The 7,183-nt window shown below is 38.5% G+C and overlaps 2 long non-coding RNA genes across 2 annotated transcripts; both read left to right on the forward strand.

Annotated features, from left to right (window-relative positions):
- Positions 1-1,127: 1,127 nt before the first annotated feature.
- Positions 1,128-1,969, forward strand: LOC139559434 (uncharacterized). Its single transcript, XR_011671757.1, has 4 exons — positions 1,128-1,273; positions 1,466-1,596; positions 1,689-1,750; positions 1,904-1,969. It is a non-coding gene; the product is annotated as an uncharacterized lncRNA (long non-coding RNA).
- Positions 1,970-2,226: 257 nt separating this feature from the next.
- LOC139559120 (uncharacterized) lies at positions 2,227-3,045 on the forward strand. Its single transcript, XR_011671690.1, has 2 exons — positions 2,227-2,359; positions 2,488-3,045. It is a non-coding gene; the product is annotated as an uncharacterized lncRNA (long non-coding RNA).
- Positions 3,046-7,183: the final 4,138 nt, after the last annotated feature.

Genomic DNA, 7,183 nt, shown 5'->3' on the forward strand with positions numbered 1-7,183 from the left:
CAACGCCGACTTCATGTAAGTACAACGTCATAACCTTGAACCAACCCATCTTTCTCAACTGCACTCTTTAGAATTTCTGCAGATTTCATTTAGCTGCTGCTTGTACAGCTAAACAGGATGAAGGGAGCATGTTTAACTCTCACACAAAACCCATTTTTACGTCCACAGTGCTGTTGGCACTGAAATCACGGCAAACGTGATGTATGTATACAAAGAGGAAGATGTCAACCACCCTAGTAGTTTTCTACAGGAAGTCTTAAAAGTCTCAGGTATGCTGCTTTTGTTACCATACGGTTGTAATTTCTATGTTTTTTTTATGACAGTGAGTTATCAAACACCATGTAACGTGTCTAATACTCAATCTCGAAAACACTATGTTATATGACATATTACAAGTTTTAATCCCTCTAAAATGTATTTTCATTTATTTTCTAGGTCTCCTGACCACCACTGTTGCCCCAACAACAACTACCAGCACCACACCACTTCCTACCCTTTTGACTTCAGTGACATCAACAACTAGGTAAGCAAGATCATTTATTATAATTATTTCATACAATTGAATTAACACTTTGTCAATCAAGAAACCTTTGCAACAATGAACCATGTATATCCATGCTTCTGTCGTTAACTACTGATGTTTTAATGAAAGCATCCAAAATGTTAACCTCTCTTTAGAAAAGCTCTTTGAGTACATCAAAAGGCGCAATATAAATACAATCCATTATTATTAATGTGCTTGCTGAAGGCAAGACCACTAGATTTCTTACATACTTTTTCTAATTATTTTAACATTTTCTGAACTTTCTAAACTAAAACAATTTAATTCAGTATAAATTAGCATATAATAACCCACCCAAAATGAAATTAACTCTTGAACCGTTCAAGCTAGAGAGACCAAACCAACTTTCATATGTTCAGGCTATCCTATCCTTTCCTTATCCATCAATCAATCTTTCCATCTACCTACTTTTTCCAATTATAACCAGTCACTACCATTACTACTGTATTGACTGCCACTACTATGACTTATTTTACAATCATAAATACTTTAAGACAAGCTAGCAAGCACACACATTTTCTTTAGGAAATGTAATTTTCCATGTATTATTATTTTCTCTTAGATTTGGCACAGCCGTGGTTTATGTTAAACTGATATTCAACCTCAAAACACCAGTCCCCACTGAGAATGATGTCCTTGGTGCCGTCAAGAAGCAACTGTCTCTTCAATCCAAGACCACTCAAACCACCTTCCAGAATGCAACTTATATCAGTGAGTTTAAGAAATTAGGCTTCATGAAGACATTTATTTCCACTCTATAAAATAATTTCTTATTAAGTACACATTCAACTGCTCCTGCTATCTAAATACTTCTTGAATGTTTTTTTATGTTGTTGAAACTCCTAAATTGTAGCAGTTCATTTGATCTGTTGCTATAGTGACCATGTTTTTATCTGCTCACAGAACTTTCAGATACTTCATTTGCCATCAACCTTGGTTTCAAAATAACCAATGTAACCCTGGAGTCTCTAAGTAATAGACTCACATTCACCAATGAGACCTACGTCCAGATACAGGATTCAATTAACACACTAGTAAGATACTGTACTTCTATACATAAGATACATCCATGGTCATGTTCAGGTCATGATAGTAGTTGACAACTTGATGTTTTGTCCCCTTCTAGCTTCGTCAACTTCTCAGTGAACCAAACGGCAACCAGTTTCAATTTCCCATCGCCGACTTCATGTAAGTACAACGTCATATCCTTGAACCAACCCATCTTTCTCAACTGCACTCTTTAGAATTTCTGCAGATTTCATTTAGCTGCTGCTTGTACAGCTAAACAGGATGAAGGGAACATGTTTAACTCTCACACAAAACCCATTTTTATGTCCACAGTGCTTATGGCACTGAAATCAGAGCAAACGTGACGTATGTATACAAAGAGGACGATGTCAACCACCCTAGTAGTTTTCTACAGGAAGTCTTAAAAGTCTCAGGTATGCTGCTTTTGTTACCATACGGTTGTCATTGCTGTGTTTTTTTTATGACAGTGAGTTATCAAACACCATGTAACGTGTATAATACTCAATCTCCAAAACACTTATATATCTATGTTATATGACATATTACAAGTTTATAATCCCTCTAAAATGTATTTTCATTTCTATTCTAGGTCTCCTGACCACCACTGTTGCCCCAACAACAACTACCAGCACCACACCACTTCCTACCCTTTTGCTGACCACTCCTTTCAATACCACAAGTGTTGGAGGTTTTCCTGGCTGGGCTTTGGCCATTATCATTCCTTGTGGCATCGCTATCATTCTGGTACCCCTGTGGATCCTGCTATGTGTACGTATAGGCTTGTGTTCACATGTGTACTGTGAAAATAGTTTACAAAGTATTTCATCCAATAAGCTGTTTAATTTCTGCAATGATATTTTGCATGTGAATCATGCCACCCCATCTTTATTTTGCAGTGTATGCTATGTGGCTGCTGTGCAGCTGTAAGGAGACGCTGGCACAGACGCAGATCTTACAATGTACAGTACACCACCAGAAACGGACTCTTCTAAGGTGACAACACTAACATCAGTAGGCAACTGTCATCACAAGAACAGCCAATTATATATCTATATCTGCATATCAGGAGGCTTCATTGGGTGCTTGCATCTATTTTTTTATCATGAAAAGAAAATTCATAATGGGCTTAATAATCCACAAGTTTTTTGCGCATTGTACAATTTTTCATATTATACATCTGATTGTTAATCAAAGTTACAGCTGAGCTGAACAGCATGTATGTTTATGTATTTATTAGCTATGTAATTTATGTGGTTTCAAGCTGTGCTGTCCACTGACTAAAATGGTTATCAGTTATTTATTTAATGTATAATAAGGTAGATTAAAATATTTATTTGAGTTTTGTTATTTCCTCTCTTGACTAACTATTAACTAACTTATTTTCAACTGCAATACAGTACTTGTTTCTTCATCACACAGTTTGACAAATGTAATAAAGACTTTGCTAATCGGTATTAAGAAAACATTGTATGATTACAGACAGCACATCTAAACATCAAAGGAAGTCAAGATTGTCCCACCTGGCACCTTACGCTCAGAAATATCTAACACAATTTAATATCTACAGTACCAGTCAAAAGTTTGGACACACCTACTCATTCAAGGGTTTTTCTTTCTTTTTACTATTTTCTACATTGTAGAATAATAGTGAAGATATAACACATTTGGAATCATGTAGTAACCAAAAAAGTGTTAAACAAATAAAAATAGATTTTAGATTCTTCAAAGTAGCCACGCTTTGCCTTGATGACAGCTTTGCACACTCTTGGCATTCTCTCAACCAGCTTCACCTGGAATGGTTTTCCAACAGTCTTGAAGTAGTTCCCACATATGCTGAGCACTTGTTGGCTGCTTTTCCTTCACTCTGCGGTCCAACTCATCCTAACCATCTCTATTGGGTTGAGGTCAGGTGATTGTGGAGGCTAGATCCTCTGATTTAGCACTCCAAATAGCCCTTACACAGCCTGGAGGAATGTTGGGTCATTGTCCAGTTGAAAAATAAATAATAGTCACACTAAGCGCAAACCAGATGGGATGGCGTATTGCTGCAGAATGCTGTGGTAGCCATGCTGGTTAAGTGTGCCTTGAATTCTAAATAAATCACAGACAGTGTCACCAGCAAAGCACCCCCACACCATCACACCTCCTCCAAGCTTCTTCTTCTTATTGGTGTCCTTTAGTAGTGGTTTCTTTACAGTATTTCGACAATGAAGGTCTGATTCATGCAGTCATCTCTGAACAGTTGATGTTGAGATGTGTCTGTTACTTGAACTCTGTAAAGTATTTATTTGGGCTGCAATCTGAGGTGCAGTTAACTCTAACGAACGTATCCTCTGCAGCAGAGGTAACTCTGGGTCTTCATCTCCTGTGGCAGTCCTCATGAGAGCCAGTTTCATCATAGCGCTTGTTGGTTCTTGACATTTTCCAAATTGACTGACCTTCATGTCTTAAATTACTGATGGACTGTTGTTTCTCTTTGCTTATTTGAGCTGTTCTTACCATAATATAGACTTGGTATTTTTTTTTACATTATTTTTTACTACCTATCATAAAAGTAATTTTGGAACTTTAAAGTGAATGTCTTGAAGTACTCAACACAAGATATTACTTGTTATAAACACATTTATTTTTTCTAACCCAAATTATTGATACATTTTTTTCCACTTTAGTCAGTATATACTTTCGCGGAAAATAGGCAGTTTTCTTGACTCATACCCTGACTTTGAGAAGGGATTGGGTGATTAGCTTAGCAGCCACGTGATGCTGCATAACAATGAGAACGCGATTGGTCGACGGTGCTGCGTGGACGTTATATATTGAATTATTCATTGCCTAATGTGATTCCTTTCTCTACTATCTCAGGCTTCATGTTGCTAAATGGCACAAAAAAATTGCTAAGAATCATGGTGAAAGTGGCCATAACAAGCAAAGGATCATGGTCGATGTAGTCATTTTCATCCTGCCTGAGAGTAAACCTTAATGGTTGTTTAGCAACACAACCGACGCCTAAGCAACTATGGGGCAAAACAGACTGGGTTGGCAGTTGGTTTAGATTGTTGACTATGGAAAGCCATTTGGCTCTTTGCATGTCAAAAAAAAAACATGTCAAATAACAGTATTTGATGAGTCAAATAAGGTTTTAATTTTACATGTCAAATAAAAAAGTTGTATTGTTGTGTGTGCCTAATTTGCACGTGCAAAGCCAAGCACCAACATTACGATCAGTAGCACTGTCCAAGCTGCTGTAAAAAATAAATAAAAGATTGCAAACAAGCACACTCCTTGGCCACGACGTAGTTACAATACTGCGTTGGTAATAAGTCATTATTTGTTTGACTGAATGGGACAACGTCTGTGTTAATATTTGAAATAAGATCAGGATCAAACGAGCAGGATAAAAAATGTTAGCAAATATATTTTGATGCAGATGTTATTAGCAACTTTTGGGGTAGTTAGCTTTAGCTTGGTACCTAGCGAGCACCAATGCAACCAGCCTGTAAACAATGACCAGATGAAACTGAAGCCATTTTCAATATTCTTAGTATTGATTTAGGAATCCATGTGACTAAATATTAGCTAGGCAACCACTTGTTGTTGTCTTATTGAAATCGAACGTCAGTTCATTAAAATAACTAGCTAGCTAGATAACGAACTAAACAAGCTAGCCAGCTATTTAACCCTGTTGCCCCAAGTTAACGTTATAAGCAGCTAGCTGGCTTCATCTGGCTAGTGCCGCTTGACCGGACCGGGTTATGTGTTGTGGAATTTGCAGTTCGCCCTTTATATAAAAGTCCCTCTGAAAGTGATGCAAATGGATACAAATAGTGGAATCATGCCATATTTAGACTAGATAATGCGAAACAAGGTTGGAGTGTTGGAATGTGGAGCAATGAAATGGGGTATCAGTCTACTCAGTACCGAAGTTCTCCTCAGAGTTTTCAGACTCCAAAACATCCATGTTGTATTGTTTTTCCTCTGGAATAGTGTTCAACAAACACATAATAGCTTGACTGGTACAATAAATGTGGATCATTTCACAGTTGTTTCAGAGTCCCGCAATATGAGCTACAACACAAATATTTGTGTAATCTATTCGCAGTTGTTTTCTGTGGGTTTCCATTAGTAGACTGATATCCCATTTTATTGATCCACAATGTACAGTGCAATATGAATGTCAATACGCACAATAAGCTGACTGGGAGGTGATTTCCCACAGTCAAAGTCACACAATAAGAGCTACAATGCTAATATTTGTTTAAACTCTTCACAGTTGTGTTCTGTGGGTGTCACTGAGTAAATTGATACACCATGTCATTGATCCACAATTCATAGGTAATGGTGTACAGTAGGGATGCACGATATATCGGTGAACATATCGGAATCGGACGTTATTAGCTAAAAATGCCAACGTCGGAATCGTCTCAATGTCTAGTTTAACGCCTATGTGCAAAACCGATGTCAAAGCTGACGTGCATACCTATATAACGTAAGCACATGACGTAATGATGCCACGGACAATTTGGTGCTACACGTGCAACACAGCATTCCTAACCTAGCCCACAATGTCAGCTGTGTGGATCGAGCAGCCAACAAGTCGAGCAGTCATTTGAAAGAGTAAGAACATTTCAGGGAGACAACTAAAATGCGAAATCCATTAACACCGAGATAATGGAATTAATTTCCCTTGACAATCAACCTTTCCCTGTCGTGGGTGATGTTGGCTTTCGCGACTGGTCGAGCACCGGTACACACTACCAGTGCGCTATTTTTCATATGTTGCCCTACCGGAGTTACAGCGTCACTGCTATTAGCTTCACGACATAAACGCCGTTTGGGTCTTTGCCTGTCAAAAAAGATACACATCAAAAAATACTATTTGGCAATAACACGATTTGCCGCATTAAATAAGCTTTTAATTTGACACGTCAAATAACACAGTTCTATTATAGAATGTTGTGTGTTCCGAATTTGCACGTGCTAGCCAAGCGCCACCACTACTATCAGTAGCACTGTCAAAGCTGGCAAACAAGCAAACACTGGCCACGAACGATGTGTTTACAATACTGCGTTTGTAATAAAGCATTATTTATTCGACCGCAACTTCTGGGGTAGCTAGCTAGCTTTAGCTTGGTACCTAGCTAGTGTAACGGATGTGAAATGGCTAGCTAGTTAGCGGGTACGCGCTACTAGCGTTTCAATCAGTTACGTCACTTGCTCTGAAACCTAGAAGTAGTGTTGCACCTTGCTCTGCAAGGGCCGCGGCTTTTGTGGAGCGATGGGTAACGACGCTTCGTGGGTGACTGTTGTCGATGTGTGCAGAGGGTCCCTGGTTCGCGCCCGTGTCGGGGCGAGGGGACGGTCTAAAGTTATACTGTTACACTAGCACCAATACAACCAGCCTGAAAACAATGACCAGTTGAAACTGCAGTCATTTTCACTATTCTTAGCAATGATTTAGGAATCCTTGTGAGTAAGTATTAGCTAGGTAGCCACTTGTTGTTCGCCTAATGAAATTAAACTTCAGTTCATGAAAATAAATAGCTAGGCAGCTACTTAGCCCTGTTGCCCAAAGCTAGCGTTAAAAGCAGTCAG

This window comes from Salvelinus alpinus, chromosome 29 (genome assembly GCF_045679555.1).
Source record: "Salvelinus alpinus chromosome 29, SLU_Salpinus.1, whole genome shotgun sequence".
NCBI classification, from domain to species: Eukaryota; Metazoa; Chordata; class Actinopteri; order Salmoniformes; family Salmonidae; genus Salvelinus; species Salvelinus alpinus.